An 18,198-nucleotide genomic window follows, 5' to 3' on the forward strand; every position below is an offset into this window, starting at 1 on the left:
TTTATATGTCGTTGCTGCTATATTGTATTACCATGTCATAAATACTTGTGTGTGCTGCTCTTGCTCTTCTGCACTTTTTCATATCATGTTTTTTTGTTGTTGTTATGTTTATAAAATGTAATTTTCTTAAATATTTTATGTGAGGGACTGCGGATGGAAATGAGCTCAAAGCTAAATCTGGCACTGTTACGCTTGACACATTTTAATGTTTTAAGAGTTCTTTACTGTGCATTGTCCCTGCCAAATAAAGGATTAAATAAATAAAATAAAAATAGCTCTGAGTGTTAGCGATGCTCGCTAATGTAAACACAGACCATATTACTTCCAAAACACGTTGCGCATTGTTTCTGAGAGCAACGTTTCTGATAGGGCTGTGGGTGTAAAGCCAGCCCAATTTTCCGATATTACCGCAGCACATCTGGATCAGCTTCGTTCTACCCCCGCTTTTAGAGATGTGGGTAAGGAGGAAAAGTGAGAGGGTTTTATTGTAAGACACTTTGTGAGTCTCCCGACACACCTGGGACACATATTTATGTATACAAGACATCAAAGGTGCATTTTGCATACTAGGGGACCTTTAAAGAAGAGACGCATCAGATTGAGCACATTGTAATCAAGTCACATATGTTTGTGACACTTGGTAATGCTGGCTGAAAATAAAATATTTTCTTCATAAAAAAATCTTTAATCTACTCAATTTAATCACAAATCAAAGTTCTTCAGTGAATTTTCCCAGGAGTTGCTCATTCCGGGTCATAGCCCTACTGATTTCACTTTTGCTTTCTGAAAGTCTCAGATGCAGAACACAAACAAACTATTGCAAATCATCTATTTCAATATGATTTTCACAATTTCAAGCACAAACTTCAAAGGTCTTCACCCGTTATTGAATTGTGTTAATCTGACCCGTAAGTGCACTCACACACATACAGTATTATGAGGGCAGGAGACGGAGAGATTGGCAGGAAGACAGCTGTAAATGTGTGACACAACATAGCATTTCAAGTCAGAACTTTGCAATTATGTAGAATGACACTTAGTGAGGTTTTGGTAGCCCTTCTTAAAGAGAGCAAGGTATAATTACTGAATATTCACAGCAACTGTGCATGGAGTGCCGCTATGTGCTAATGATGAACATAACAAAGGCGGCAATTCAACAGGGAAGAGCTCTAATGGAGGCAGTGGTGTGACATTTGGCTCGCTGCTCAACTGTCCACAGTCAGCCTGTCAACCTTGTCACTTCATATTTGCTGAGGGAACCATAAAGACTCAAACAGAGAGGAATCTGTTTGACAGCTCGCTGTCCATTAAAAAGGTGACAATGAATTCCACAGTCAATGTGCAGTCTGCAGTGAGCAGCAACACAAATCACAATTTCACTGAGAAAGAGCAGCGCCAAGCCGCACAGAGGAGGAGACATAAAACACACAAGAGACGTTCAATTTTAACAAATATTACAACCAAAATAGAAAATGCAAAGCTGATGCGTTGACTGTGTCACAAAACACTGGGACATAAACTCTGCGGCTGAATAAGTATGTAATTGGGACAGGCACAAATCGAGGGTGAAAGCAGCTGTTTGTTTAAACAGGGTCACGTCTGTTTTCATCTCACCGAACACAAATAAATTCATGAAAAAATATGTTTCACGAGTCATTTACATTTAGCAAAACAGGACAGACCAACTGGAAAACTCTGCTAAAAAGTGTACAGTGATTGATCATCAGTGGAAGAGCAGAGAGCTTAACTTAAAATTAGAAAAGCAACGTTTCAATTATTCGAAAACCTAACCCAAATAGCAAATCAGATGTTAGTAAAAAATCCATTCCTAGGCACTGTAAGGAGCTGATTAGTTGTAAGTAGATTTCAGGTAGGGGAAAAGGAAAGGAGAGAATCATTTGTTTCCATTAGATTAATCTAGGGTGGATTTCAATGCACTAATGAAGAGCTAATGATAGAGGAGAGTTTAAAATATTCAGGTAGCACTCATCTGCTATGAAACTCCGAGACCTTCATTAACATACTCTCACTCTTTTCTTGTAACCCTTCTTCATGCCCTCAATTCAAAGTCTATTCATATTTGATTAGTTCTGAGATATCTAAAGAAGGGTAAATCCCGTATTAGCTGAGCACCACATTCGCAGTATATCATTACACGTGGGACAGGATTGCAAAGCTGGTTGGAAAGGAAGAAGCTGAGTAGGCCACGCAAACAAATACCCAAACAAACTGTCCTTTCAGCGGAGGAAGGTAGGCAGAGAGCTGGATGGAAAGAACTGACCTGACATTTAAGACAACTGAATATACCATCGCATACAAACTCTGAATGAATCATTTCACCCGAGTTTGGAACAAGTTTGAAACATAACGTTAAGATCCAGCCAGACTTCAGATAACGGCCAAGGATGATAAAGCGGTGAAGGCTGTTAAATTATAAACAACGGTCGACACTAACTATTTCAGCAATAGCCTGGAGAGAGTACGCTTTCAAACAGGTTTCAGATGTCAGGCCAGGCTGAAAGATATTCTGTAGTGGAACATTTTCAAAATCCTAAATGTGATATGAGAGCCACGTCATTAAATTGCAGTAAATGTAGTCGCTTTATTCCACACACTGATGGGTGCTCGGTCTCACTAATGGAGGAAATAGATCATATCTCAATCCTTTCCGTCCTTCTATCCTTTCCTATAAATAATATGTTTAGCGTATAATAACGATGATAATGTGGAGGAAGTGGTATTCAGATCATTTAACTATAAGCAAGTAGAAATAGAACAATTAAAAACACGTTTTGAAAAGTTAAACGGGACCTATTATGCAAAATGCACTTTTTGATGTCTTTTATACATAAATATGTGTCCCCGGTGTGTCAGGGAACTCACAAAGTGTCAGAAAACAAATCCCTCTCTCTTTTCAAGCAGGTCCAGAATTTTCGCTCCTATAACGTCATTGGCGACATCCGGCCGACGTGACACGTCCCGACCCATCGTCTCCGGCACACGTGACACGTCCCAACCTATCGTCTCGGTATACAGTCGCAGCTGTGTCTCTGTGTATTCAGCAGGATGTCTGCAGGAGGCACTTAGAGTAAAGTTGTTGTATATATAATACATATAATGGCACTGTTCTAGCTTAACAGTCAAGAAAGAACATGTCAAGCTATGTGCTGTATCAGAAACAATGCGCGGTGTGTTTTGGGAATAATATGCTCTGTGTTTACATTAGCAAGCATGCTAACACTCAGAGCTAACCATGGAGGCTACTGGAGAGAATATGTGTAACGTAATGTCCTTGTGGTAAACCCTGCGAGAGAGAAAGGTTTGAGCTCCATACTGTTTCAGAAATAAAGCTTGAAGTGGTTGGGAGCATAATATGGCATTTATTCACCACAGCGTTTAGCTGAGCTTCTCCCGGTAGAAATCTCTCTAGTAGGGGAAAGCTGCGTGACGCTACAAAGGGGCGTGGCTAGCAGCAGCCGTTCCATTTAAAGCAGAATCAGCCTGTTTGCAACAGGGCTGCAAAAGAGGGGTATGAGCAGTATGAGGCATGGCCACAATGGGTGATCTGTTTGGTATTTTAAGCAAAAAACTTCACAGACATGTTTTGTATAGGTATGGCCCTACAATATATTTTTCAAATATAGCATAATAGGTCCACTTTAAGTCAAAACGACTCCTTTGTAGAATGGTTATATTATTTTATCCACCTTTATCTTTTGATATTATATTATTATTATTATTATTATTACTCATGTAAGTAGTATGAATGGAGCATTTTACCAGTGTAATCAAGAAGGATTGAATATTGAATACTTTATTGTTGGGAAGGTAAATATATAAATATTAAATTAACTTTGTGTCTATAATCTTAATCTTACTAACACATTATGTTATAAGGTCCCCTATTATACAATTTGATTGTAATTTCAATATATCATAGGTCTCAGATATACGCAAAACATGTTTCTGAAGTGTTTGACTCGAAATACCAAACAGATTATTGTAGCATCCCATAAACCCCTCTGTTTCAGCCCTGTTTCAAAAGTACTGATTCTCTGTATGTAGCTTTAAATGCAAATGAGCTGCCACTCCTCACGCCCCTCAAGATGTTTGGTTGGTGATTGGCTAATGGCTGCAAAACCCCCAAAAACGTTATGACATCATAAAGTGGCCAAAATCTGTTCAGCTCATTTACAGACAGGTTTTTATATAAATGGATCAGGACAAAAAGAGAGAGAATCTCTTTACACAGAGGGGACACATGCTGATGTATAAAATACATGAAAAAGTGTATTTTGCATAATAGGTGACCTTTAAATAAACAAGTGCTTTCTTTAGAGATCAAACTGCGACAAGTAACGTTTATTGTTATTATTTCACAATTATTCTGAAATTCAACCTGGACCAAAGTAGCAGACCTCTCTAACAGATGTTATTAAGGCTAATAACAGAACGAAATGGAAATTCACACATTTTAGCAAAAACATTTGACGATGAGTTATTCACCAAGAGTCAGTAGTGCTGATAAACATCCCGGTGGCACAAGCAGCAGTAGGGAGCCAGCTTTCATCTGTACCTCCCACCAGTCTATAACACGCAGACACATTTGATCTGCAGCATGACGGGGATGAACCAGTCACTTGTCAAAATTGTCCGTAAACATTTGTTGCTCTACTCTGATCAACACACTTTGCCCCAACTCATCATGAAGTCAGAACACACACAGAGATTGTTGGGGTTGAATGGAGTAATACATTGTTTTTTTTCAAAAGCCTCATTGTTTTGTTTGTTAATCTTTATAAATATAGACACAACCTAATCTGTTCCACACATTGTGCTTTTTTGATTGTCATTGGCCTTTTTCGAAAATTAATTTGGTTGCACTTCCTCTTCCTCTGTTCATTACAAACATTCGTGACAAAAACAACAGTTAGAATATTATTTTGATATATTGACATTTAAAGTAATCACACACAAAAACAAAACGATGTGTAAAGGCCTTCATTATGCTGAAACCACAGGCGCTGCTTCCTGTAAGGAGGTTTTATTTAAACACTAAGCTATGCCTGTATTTCTGCCAAGGTGTCTGGACTGTAACACCTAAAAGGGACGTCCTATGATCAATGAACAAATACATATATTTGTAACTTGTCAGATTATGCGACTTAAACCTGCAATTTTACATACCTTTTCATCTTATGAGTACTATAAATATTTGAAATGGCACACATGCCGTACCCGCGTATGATGGAAGAAAGACTTAAAGCTCATTGTGTCCTTTTAGTGCACCAGCGATGATGGAGCCCCGGTGGAAAGCAAGTCCTTAATCAAGTGTCTAACCAGACTCATAAAACATCCTGAAAGGCCTCCCTTAGGCACCGTGCAGGGTAAACAATACCATCACTCTGTCATGATCCTGAATTAAGATATTACCACATGCATGTAATTAACATTTGTGTTCAGTCCCAGAACAATATTTCATCTTGATTAAATAAATATTGAGCGACACCTCCATGAGAAATGCTGTGTCTTTTGGAAGAAAAATTCAGCCGAGAGCACAGACTGGATTAAATAGAGGGGATTGTCAAAAGCCAAAAACAGGACAGGGAAGGTATTTGTGGAGCACAAAAATAGCCAAACCCCATCAAAGCAAGTCCCCTCCCTTCTCTCCCTCTCTCTCTCTGAAAATGGAGGCAGTGGCCCTGCTTCAGAAGTCAGCATTATCCACAGCGGCACATCCAGCTTTTACAGGCCGGCCATCATTGAAGTGAAGACCGGCTGGTACATTGTGACATATCTGATTTTTGGATTGGTCTGTGGGAGACAGGGGAAATAGTGAAAGTGATATACTGTGACAACTGGTTGTGAAACTGAGAAATGTTTAATAATTAACTATAAAGAGAACATTACGCTCATTGTCATGATCGTTTGTATTTAGTGCCTCTACTGTGGCATGCTTTAATGTTCAAAAAGGTCTTTATTGGTCTCATCCTGCCTGTGCTGCAGCACCTCTTTTCACCCTCTGTCTGAAACCAGAGCCCAGCCTGCTCTGATTGGTTATCTGGCCGGCTCTGTTGTGATTGGTCAACCACTTAAGAGAGGTCTGCCCCTATCATACAACGTGTTAGAGCACTAGCCAATAGAAGCACAAGTGTTAGAAAGTAATGTCACTATGCTATGGAAGTAAACAAAGGAGTACAATCGAGGAGTTTCAGGCAGGGGGCAATGGGTGGGATTTTAGCCTTTGCAGACCATTTACATGCACAAAAACCTAAATTACACTCTACAGGAGAGGGACAACACCAACAGGTCACCTTAAAATGAAGAGATACAAGGATAAAGCACATTGTTAGCTGAAGGATACAGTGAAAGATATTGTGAGATTTTAGCCTGAAGATGATAGGATCAAAACGTTGACGCTACATCCGCTTCACGCCTGAAGCTCCCAGTATATACCCTCTCTCAAAGAAACATGGGAGCAAGAGACTGAAGGGACTGAGAAGGGAGGAAAGCTTTGAAGATCACAGTGCTGTCATGCAGCCTGGTGTTTGGTGCCCCATCAACCAGCACAGAATCTTTTTTTTTTCCCTATTTCCAGTAATCTACTTCCTTTTTTCTTCTCCCTCGTTACCTCCCACTCTTCTGCTCAATCCCAGGAGAGGTGGAACATGGCATGGGAGATGGTGGCTTTTTCTCATGCCTCTCCTATTCTTTTTTACTCCCATTAGCCTCTAGGTGATGTAGACCTCCTGACACCGTCGTAACACATAATTGATGGATTGTCAGAGAGACATCAAGAGACAGGGAAAGTGTGTTGATGGGGGACGCAGGGAGACACGATAAGAAAGGGGAGAGGGAAAAAACAAGGAGCGAGTCGATGAAAGACTGGGATCTGAGCGGGAGAGAGCTGAGCTGTAATCAACGAGGGCAAACCCCACTGGAGGATCCACACTCTCTGAAGACACAAATCCACATTTCCTGGAAAATGACTCACTTAGACAAAGACATTTTAGAGGAAAAAAGTTAGGCCAGGAATGAGACGTTTTATTGGAGAAATCACAGCGAGCGACAGGAGCTTTTTCTGAACTCTTCAGCTCTCTGTCACACCCAGCCCCCCTGAGACATCTCACCAGGACATCTCTCATTGTGTTCAACTTCACACATTCCTTCCTCCATCAGTCACACTGCTTTAACATCTTCATCACAGTAACGCCTGTACCATTTATCTTCTCTGCCTCAGATTTTTCCTTGGCCTTATATTTTTGTGTGTTTACGCAGAATCATACTCTTGATCATACTTTTGATCATCTGCCTGCCTCCCACACTGCTCTTTTGGACTTTCATAGCAGGAACACGACACATATTAATAATAATAATAATAATGACAGGTATTATTCATGTAACTGGCCAAACATTGTCAGTGAGACAACATATACACACCTTTGCTTCTCATATCAAAACTTTGGCTGTGAAAGAGGTGTATCTCCCTCATTACCTACACTAGTAGCCACTAAAGAAATATTAAACACAGGGACATAGAAGACAATTTGAAACTCACAGCTTACCCAGAATAAGACTCTTTTTTATTTTCAGACCGAAGAGGAATTAAAGTACTGGAATGGGTATGGTCTGCTGAGGGGAAAGTCTCTCAAAGCTTATTCCAAACACAACGTCTTTTTCACTTTTTAACCCAGTGCAACACCATAAATGCCTTTGAGCGGAGACTTTCTGACCCTTATCCCTATGTGTAGCAGCTCAGCCCTTTCTGAGCCTGCAGGCCTCTCACCCCCCCTCCAGTGTGGCTGCTCAGAGAAGTTATAAACATGTTTAGATGCAGTGAGACTTTGTACAGTTTTGCTCCTGTTGTCTGCTTTGGTTTTCGCACCACATTACCTGGGTTGCCTTTCTTGACTAATTTCCATCTCGATTTGTTTACCAGTTAATACTGAGATGGGACTAAAGTCTGTTTTTTACTAAATCTGCCTCCTCCCAGGAGTCTGCTTTTGGGTCCCACTTTACTAAATGCAACAACTCCACGACCCAATGCATCTGAGCAGCGAGACTATTTTTCTAAACCTGCATTAACATTTCAGATGTTAAAGGAAAGCAAAACCGTTCACTCTCACAGCAGTACTTGAGAGACCATCCACGAGCGGACTGTAAGCTAAATGCATCTCTCTCCCCTGCTGGTGTGTGTGTGTGTGTGTGTGTGTGTGTGTGTGTGTGTGTGTGTGTGTGTGTGTGTGTGTGTGTGTGTGTGTTGGCTGGCAGGCTGGTTAAGACGCTGGACGTCACTGGGGTTTCTGGTCACGCTATTCTGCTTGGCATTATTACACCACCCATCACTCAGGCCTACTGTGTACATTATTCATGTCCCTGGAGGAGTTCATCAGAGGCCTGGACCTCAGGTGCTGTGACAGCGCTCTCAATCAGAGGCGCCCACGCCGTCTGCTCATCCGACCCCAGTGTGACACGGCAACCCAGAGTCCAACTCAGCTCAGCTGTGGAATCTGGCCTCGAGCCGGGAGTAAATTGACCAGCATTCATTTACAAATGAATCTCAACATCAAGTAATGTGAAAACTATACCTTCAAAGGGGCGGCTTAGTGTTTCAGATGGAAGCCTGCAGGTCTAAAACGTCCGCCACACAAATAACAACCTGCGCCACACATATCAGCGTACGTCTGTCAACCTCAGTAACGGACAGCCGGGGGATTTTATTAACTTGTTTGTTCAATTTCACAGAGCCACATAACTCCTGCTGCCATCACACATGCGAACACTGAACTTCTCAAAGCAGCGCAGCCTGTGAGCCAGGATATGCATTTCCACTCGGCCGCTCAGATGTGTCCTGTCATCCTTCACGACGACAAATCAATTCTAGCGGCACATTTTCCTGCTGACAAAGTAAAGAGCAGCCTGCAAGGCTAGTTACCTAATGTTACTGCAATTGATGGATACATTTACATGTGATGTTTCACAGCTGTCTTACTGCCTGCAACCATTGTTCAAGCGGATGTAAGAGGGAGGCAAGGTGAGCTGTCATTAGCTGAATGCAGCTTTATTTATGAGTCTCTGATAATGTGGGTATGGTCCACCGCCGTCAGAGCCATTTCTCCGCAGCCTGAAACCACTTAAATCCATGAGTCATTTCCTCACAGGGCAGTGACCTGGAGCTGCTTAGAAGTGAAATTATTCCTGTATGCCAATCACATTTAAAACTACAAAAGCAATTTAAGTAAGATAAAACAACGTTATCTTTTGCTTTTTTATAAGCTGGATAGGAAAAGATCTCAATACAATTTATCTTGGCTTTCTAGACCGAAATATAATTAGTTTTACTTTGAAGCAACACGGCTAAGAGTTTTTAACTCCCGACTAAAATAATAAAGTCAGCAGTGGTTATACAAGAATTTTACCTGGGGTAAAGACAAGAAATGTATGGTTAAAGAGATACGAGGAATGCATTTGTGATGAGGAAAGGTTGTGCGAGGTGATATGAGTTGTACAGCTTCCTGGACATGATATACTGTAAGATGCTGATAATATTTTTCCACCCCTGCCCTCGCCTGTCAGTGGGAAACAGAGCAGCTCTTTATGGTAACATCTGTTGTAAGAGGCCTCTGATTAAGCACATAAATGAATACTAACCAAAACATATGTTGCATAACAGAAAATGCTTGTTACTTATATTTTGAAAAGTGCAGATATTTAGAGATATATTATTACATTGGTGCACGCGTACTGCAAAGAGAGAGGAAAACAACACTGCTAAAACAACAAAGGAAGTACAAATTCATCAGAACTGGTTGTTTTTCTATTTGCATATTGTCAGACTCCCCTTTGTTCCTGTTTGTTTATATGCTGGAAGTCGGATTTTATAACCTCTGCACCATGCAATGATAGTAAACAGAGGTTGGAAAAACTTAAATCTGTATTTCTACTCATGCAAATGTTAAAGAGTTTGTTTTTTGAATAATATCAGCCAAGGACACATGATAATGCAATATGTTGCCAAAGGTCAACCCCTTAATTCCATCTCTCAGTATTAGTAAATATTCAAACTGTTTATTGCAGTATATTTGTGCATCACAGTGTCCATGGCTTTGCACGACCTTCACCTCCTCACCTTTAAATGGTTATAATTATTACAAAAAAATTGTGGGAAGCTGCAAAATACTGTTTGGACAGACTTTTGGGAAATAAAATACATGCATAAATAAATGAGTTGTATACATACACAGACGATTACTCAGGAATGCAATACATTACAAATATATTAGCCTTGTTTTCAAACTCCAGCTTAAAAGTTTTCCTCATCACCTCATAAAGACGTCCTTTTCCATCAGAGGCTACGCAGTAATGAATGTGCTGACTTCTGCAGAGCATAAGCAGGGATTAACTTCTCCCTAATGAAGGGCAACTCAGTGCTGGTATTGGAACCAGTGGGTACAAATGAAAAGGTCCTCCTTCCCTCACCCCCACAATTACTGTGCTCCAGGATTAGCATGAAAGGTGTGCAACTGCCAACAGAATGCTAAAAGAAGGCTAATTTACATCCCGGTGTTTACTACTATGCAAAACAACACCCACAAACATATCACCTAACATCTACAGAGCATCTACAGATGTTCAAACAACTGTATGTTCCTGTTATAGGAGCACACACACGAATACACAAACAGATCAATGACTCTTCCTCCTGAGTCTCCTGTTACAGTACATAGCTTCACTAATGGCTAAAACGTCAGCGTGGCACACACCACCAGCTACCTCACAATCACCTCCACTCTATTTACACGCCGCACATGATAATGGTCTCGCCTGCATGAAAGGCAGGGCACAATTTGTGCTGCGTCCCCGTCTCCTACGAGATGAGAAAGTGTCATTAATTGTGTCACTGTGGCGATAACAATGATTTTGGTTTTGCATCAGATACCGATAACCAGAGCCGGTAGTGGAATAATGTGTCTCTGAAGCTAAAGTGCAAATATATTTTAACACAAAGTCCTGCATTCATAATTGTACCTAAAGGGCAAGTAGGATTGAGGGGGAGTTATTGACAGATAGATAATTATAATATTCATCACAATTTAAAATCACCTGAATCTAAGAAAGGATGAAGAAGCGTTCGAGCCAACTAAACATGGTGGTGAAACATGGTACATGGTTTACAGAGTCTGTCAAAAGTTAAAACAAAAATGTAATTACTAAAGTTAAGAGCTGTGACACTTGAAAGTCAACATGTCACTTCTGGCGCTTGTTGTGATGATTAAATGACAATTGTTTTACTTGAGAGCCTGGTCTTCTGTGAAAGTGCTTAAAACTCAGAAATCTGAAACATGACAAGTGTCAAAATGTTTGTAAATGGACTAGATTGCGTCGTCTTATCTTACAGGTGTAGATAACTGCCTTTAGGGGTGTGAGGTAGTGTGGTGGTCTTTCAATCAGAAGTTTGTTGGTTCGATCCCAGCCCCTGCAGTCAACATGTCGATGCTTCTTGTACCTTGTGCACTATACTTAACCCCCAGCTGCTCTTAGTGGCATGGCTAAGTTTGAGTAAATGTTAGCTTCCTTGATTAAGTGCGACCTTGCATGGCTGCCTCTGTATGAATTGGTTGGGAATTGGCGAATCATGACTAGTCTATGTAAAGTGATTTGAGGAGTTAAAGACTGGATAAACCATATACATGCAGTCCATTTACCATTTACCATTATATAAAAGCATTTCTTTCAAAATACTTCCCTAGAAAAGGTAGTGAAATGATCACGTAAAGTAAAAGTAGGTGTGTGTGAATGTCCGACCAGTGAAGAGGTTTGCTTTAAAGTAGCCTTTGAAAAAAAGAACTATCTGCTTCGACTGTTTTAAACACGGATGTTACTACTTTTTTCTACGCGGTGTTCCGACACAATAATGGTACTTATGCATAAATGATACTCGCATTTCCTCACTGTGGCCCTTGGTGACATCCCTGACATCCACTGTGCTAATGTATAAATGATGTCCACATCTATTTAAGTGTAACTCACTAACCCCCACATTATGTCCCCATCTTCTGTTCTGTTTTACATAAATCTCGTTCCTTCACTGTACGGCACATTACACATATTTGAATACTGCCTGCACAAACTCACATTCATATTAAACTTACATATGTGCTTTCTGCCTCCGTTTTCTAAATTAAATCATAGATGGCAAGGCAGCATTTGCTATCCTGGGACATAGGTCATATACTGTAAGAGCCACATGCATTTTTTATTTATTCCACCATCATGGAAATATAAGAAGTTTTTTGGTACATATTTTACTTACACAATGACATGGAAACTTTCCCCCTCTTAGGCTTTCAAGAAGAAAAAAATCTGCAGACCTGAGATTTCATGCATACATAATATCCTATCGTGTCGTCTGTCTGCTGAGGTGAAAGTGTGTACTTGGAGCTAATTGGTTTCAATATGGCATAAAACAAGCCTTTAATCTAACTCATGCTCTCCTAATCACACTTCCCTGTAATAACAATACCAGAAATCATATTTATGGTGAGAACAGGTCTTTGCTGTGGGCAGACTGGGTAAGTACTGCAGGGGGAAATATTCTCAGACTTAGATGAAATGTAATTTGGACGGAGGACAGGGGAGAGGGGAAATGTTCAGAGAGAAGTGGAGCAAGCATCTGTCTGCAACGAAGGATATGTCAAGTCCTGTTAATCTTATCTGAATGGCTGCCTGCTGACGTGGATTTAATTTTACACAGTGCACGCCTGCTAACTTGTGTGGGTGCACACCAGACACACATGTACACACATCAACATATACATGAACATGCAGTGTGGGCTGTTGCTGCATTGATGCGCAATTGCAGCAATAATGGAGAAGAAAACACAACAAGAAAATAGAATAAAAAGACAAAAATCGAAAAATATAAGAACATAATAACAAATTGGCAACAATCAAAAGAGAAAACACAACAACGTTTCACAAAAAGAGAAAAATAGGGACAGCAATTTTTCTTAGTGATTGGACAGAACAAGTCCATTCAACTGTTGTTGTGTTTTCAATTTTATCAACGTCAATTCAGAGTAGGGTTGAGCTTTGGAAGAATATATTGTAGATTTTTGTAAACATAAACATACACACACACAAACACATGCGCCAATATATCGACAGTGAGCTGTTGTTGGGCTTACAGTTGCCATATTGTTGAAAAATGTCACATAATGCCCAACACTACTTCTGACATTTTAATATATGTGAAACATCAATGCTCTATCCTCCAAAGGATGATTCAATGTTGTTGTATTTTGTGACTGTTAATGGCTTTTCTCAAATGTTGTGTTTCATGTTTGTTGTTATCTTTTTCATTTATGGCCAAAAATGTTGTCTTTCCCATTTTGTTATTGTGTTTCTTCCAATAATGTGTTGTTTCCTTAGAGACATAAAAGCAAAACACCATCCTCACACACCACTTACCCACACCTCAACAGTCGTGTATGCACATAAATTATATATATTTCCTCAAATGGGAACATTAAGATACAGCCAACATAAACAACACACCCTTACCTCCCACTTATTCCCACATGAACATCCTTCCATTTACCCATCCACAACTCAATAAACCACACAACCACATACACACACATCATAAGAACAAATAGTACGGGTGATTCTCTCAAGACGCCATATTCTGTTCCTGCAGCCTCCCCCATTCCCCGAACATTACCCATCATTCTCAGAGGCGACGGGCAGAGCGAGATACATGCTAAGTTAAATGGGGAATAAAGGAGTGAAGAGGAAGAGTGGGAGATGTGACAGCGAAAAGGGAGACTAGTGTGAAGAGGGAGAAGATGATAGGGGAGTGCCACATTTGTTCATCCTCAGGCCTCTGGAGCACAACACACAAACGCACGCGGCCTGCGGCTCATCACTGGACAACAAGGGAGGAAAAGAAAGAGGGAGGCTGCAGATTCAAAAGAAACCCCCATAGAACATCAAACTGTGACCAGGGAGTAGATGAGCAGAACTGCAAAGTGAAGTAGAGTAGAGAAATGGAGAGAGGAAATGTGATGTGAAACATGAGGCTCCCAGAAGCCACTGTGGCGGGTCTTCGACACACTCAGGGACATTCAAGAGGGTAAGCATGCTAAGCTGAACATTATTAACAGAGAGCCACACGAACAGTGAGCTCTGCAGTTCATCCATCAGGTTTTTATAAGAAGCACTAATGTGATGTTGATATATTTAGTGAGTTTCAGATATGCTTTAATACTGCACAGATTACGATTTAAAGCAGTAAATCCTGCAGGAAAGATTATGGTAGCATGTGGGAATCAGAATAGACAGTATTATGGGCTTTGGAGGGATAAACCTCGGGAGACATGTTGGTGATTGCAGCGCTATTCTGATGATTAGCATGCAGACTGCAGTGGTGAGGGTGCCGCCACGTTAGCTTATTGTCGCGCACACTTGGCTGGGGATGCTCTGTGACACAGGAGCGCAGCAACATGAGGGGTGGCTAATTTCAGCAGTTGAGCAGATGAACATATGAGGCGGTTAATGCACTGCTTTGTGTCATTTCAAGCACAGACTACACTTGCAAACTGTCAAACTTCAGCTCCGACGATGATGAGGCTACAGATAAGAGGAGGAAACAAATCAGAAAGGGAAATCTCTCCCACTGACTAAGTACCGTAAGCCCTTCTCAAATGACTTGAAGAGAGATAACATTTTAACCGGCTGCAACTCGAAAAACCAGATCTCTTATGGACAGCAGTCGAGAGCGAGGCTACGCTCCCTCGTGTCACGACAGTTGGAAGACCGAGTGAGCGCTGCGCAGAGCTAATTTCGCTGCCAGCCCAGAGCATAGAGCCGGGTCTATGTCCTCACAATCGCTGCTCCCTCACTGGGTATCCTCACACCATTTTCTGTCTTTTTTTCTGTCCAGCAGCTACCTTTTATGACCCTCCCTGGGTTTCCTCCTCCTTGTTCCTTTGCTTCCCTCTGTGGTGCTCAGATTTGAAGACAGGGCTGGAGCTCAGTCATTTGGAGTCACAGATAAGGGCAGGAGGAGGATATTATTTGTGGGTAGACAGTGATTGAATCGGCTCCAGAGGGTCAAACACACCTAAATGACAACTCGGCAGAAACCCAGGACCCATTTATTTAACTGGGAGAAGCATGGCACGATCGGGCCCGCAACAAAGGAAAGGAGCGTAAGGGGACTCGATGATTAAATGCACCGTAGCAGAGCTGAAGGGAAGTGCGGGAGGAAAACAAACAGACGTAGCGGCTCGCATCTCTCTATGTGATCATGTGAGGTTCATTTATGTGCAGGAAGGAGATGATATATACCGAAAGGGATATCACGTGAGCCGGGTCATTTAAGGGCTTATTGGAGACAGGAAATACACAGAAAGGATATATTTTCATATTTTCAATTTGTGCATAGATGGAAAATTATTGACATCAATAAAAATACCATTCAGTGTCATGGAACCAAACTAATATAAAAACATCATGAAGCATGAGGCGTAAAAGACAGAAATTGCAGCAGACAAACATTATGCGTGTGAAGCTATGAGGAAACTAACCTTTGTCAAATTTCTAGATGAAACATAAATATTTCAATCATGTTTTTTACATTGTTACGGTGTGTATAGGGTTTGACAAGGACTCTTATATTCATCATATCTTGTTGCATTCACTTGGCAGTGCACCCAACTAGCAGATGGATTGAAAACTGAAGTCCAGTGTCACAGTTTCTAACCAAATTAGTTTTTGTTTTAGAAGTTGCTAAGCAGACAGAAAGAAAATTGGGGTCAGTAGGACAGCTCAGTGTCCGGTGGACCATGAAGAAATTGTGTAAGAAATACAAACGCCTAACTTAGATGCATATGTTTCTTCCTAACATCCTTTAACTGCAATAATTAACTTTTTTTGGCCAGCATAAACTGTCTTATAATTACTTTTTCAGGTCAAAATGGCAATCGAGATTAAACACATGCGTTCTATAAGCATTATGTTGTGGTAGGTCACTTGGTGAATGGAAAGCAATATCGACTCTCCAATTTGCACTTTTTGCTGTCAACAAGCTCTTGAGGGAAATATATGTCTCTTTAGCAGCTAAATGCTCCACTATTTATGGAGGTGGGTGGCAACTGTAAATAAAACCGTGATACAAGACACTAAAACACAAAGAAAGTAAACTGCACAGTCAGTTCATAATTCTCTGCGAGCTCATCATTACGACTCTCTTCGCATAACACAAAGTCATGGTGCCGGTTTAAAGAGCATGTCTCCTTACACACACTGCATGCCTGACAGCTCATCATCAGTATGTATGACTGACTTGCAATATTATGCTTTGCAGGCAGGACAACATTTCATACACACCGCTGATTTATCCTCCGCTTTTCTTCGCTTCACTGCGACCAAACTTTGAAATGCAGTTGCTGAGTGTGACACAGTTCACTAGATGACACCTGGAGCCAGAGTCAAACTAGTCAATGGGCTTGAAAATCAAGACGAAAACAAAAGACAGAACAGCTCGGATCAAACCCCTCGAGATTCCTCCTGAGCCCTCAGGCCCCGCTGTTTGTGTGTGTCTGTTACATGCTCGGCTGGAGAAAATGCCTCTATTACATGCACACATGAGCGACCCCAGAAATAACAAAAAAAGCATGAAAATCCATCCTGAAAGCAAGCACACATAATCTCAGAAGTCTGTGCTTCTCATCCAAAAATTCAAAGGCAGGAGGAGTGCCTGCACGCTTTATAGTTACCCAGCGGTGAAGACGTGATTGACGTGGCTGCAGGATCGGAGCCTCCCTGGAATCGGGCCAACGCTTCTGTGGCTGGCAGAGGGGGGGGGAGGGCGGGGGAGGCCTGGACGTGGAGTAACAGCAGCAGCAACCTCCTCAGACAGGGTAAAACCTGCAAGACAAAGGACAGGGTCAGAAACTCCTCCACGGTGGGCTGAAGTAAATTTGATAAGAGGCTGAAAAAAGGGCCATTTAACAACTGTCTTTTAGAGCATAATCCTTTATTGTCACTGGGATAAATGCCAAGGTCTTTTTATCTTTCCTACAAGCCCAATGACATTCAGACCTCGGAGCAAAGCAGTAACAGCTGGGGTTTTAAAACGCAGTGACACCAAGCATAAAGTAAAGGTTTTGCCCAACCTTTGAGCGGGATGGACAGAGCAGGGCGGCTGGGCTCTAACTCAGCCAACCCCTGTATCACTGGCCCGGTTGTTGGGCTGTTTATTATCAGCAGACAGCAGACTCGGGCCTGGAATATATAGGGCTGTGGAGACAGTGGGTGCTGGCCGCTGGAGGAAACGGGCTGAGGCGACGTGGGAGGAATGCCAATGAGAATACCCTCTCCTCGCTGAGATTTCATTTGCTACTCTGGCACAACACGGCTCCGCAAAGCTACTCTATCCTGGCCTCAGGTTTGATGGCAATGTTAACAGCCTTTTCTCTGATTCCAAGCCTCGTCCTGACCATTAACCATCACTAATAACCGCATTAATCCGCTTTGATGCGGCCCGACCAGGCAGTTTGCGGTGAAGATGGGCTCTGAAACGAGGGCTCTTAAAAAATAAGAAGAACCTATTCTAGCTTGGTTTGTCACCAAACAGGTTGCCTTAGAGTTGTGTCACATTTCCAATAAATCTCGAGAGGGAGCAGCGCAGAGGTTGGCAGGCAAAAGAGAGCACTCCCTAACAGTTCAAAACACATATAAAAGTGTAATGCCAAGCTTGCAGCCAGCAGCCAGCAGAAAGGGAATGAGATGAACTATTTCCAGAGTAGAAGTGGCATTCATAATTCACATTATATATGTGTGAGGAAAAAGAAGATTTCTTAACTTATTTTCCTGTCTGTAACACTTCCAATGCATCTTTGGCTGAGATGTAGTCACTGTGTGTTTTTGTGTTTATTAACATTTGTTTGAATGACAGAATATTTCATACTCTCTATATGCTAAATTTTTCATGCAACAACCCGCGAGGGTGTCAAAACGAAAGCGGCAACTTCAAGAGACGAGTTTTCATTTTACAGTCAGCCAGAATCCAGCACAAGAGTTATTCCAGACTCTCTCTATCAATTAAATCTTTCTGGTCAAAGCAAATAATGAGATGTAATAATATGAGGATATTAATATGATCAAAAGTGGATGGACCTCCCGGAGGAAGGA

At 41.4% G+C, this 18,198-nt stretch overlaps 1 protein-coding gene across 1 annotated transcript in view; it reads right to left on the minus strand.

Annotated features, from left to right (window-relative positions):
• drp2 (dystrophin related protein 2) overlaps positions 1-18,198 on the minus strand; it is a 132,294-nt gene that overhangs the window by 52,426 nt on the left and 61,670 nt on the right. Inside the window, exon 2 of the mRNA XM_010784573.1 lies at positions 16,782-16,932. The gene's annotated coding sequence lies outside the window, so the exon portion shown is untranslated. The remainder of the gene's footprint in view (positions 1-16,781; positions 16,933-18,198) is intronic.

This window comes from Notothenia coriiceps, unplaced genomic scaffold (assembly GCF_000735185.1).
Source record: "Notothenia coriiceps isolate Sejong01 unplaced genomic scaffold, NC01 NC01_scaffold00026422, whole genome shotgun sequence".
NCBI lineage: Eukaryota > Metazoa > Chordata > Actinopteri > Perciformes > Nototheniidae > Notothenia > Notothenia coriiceps.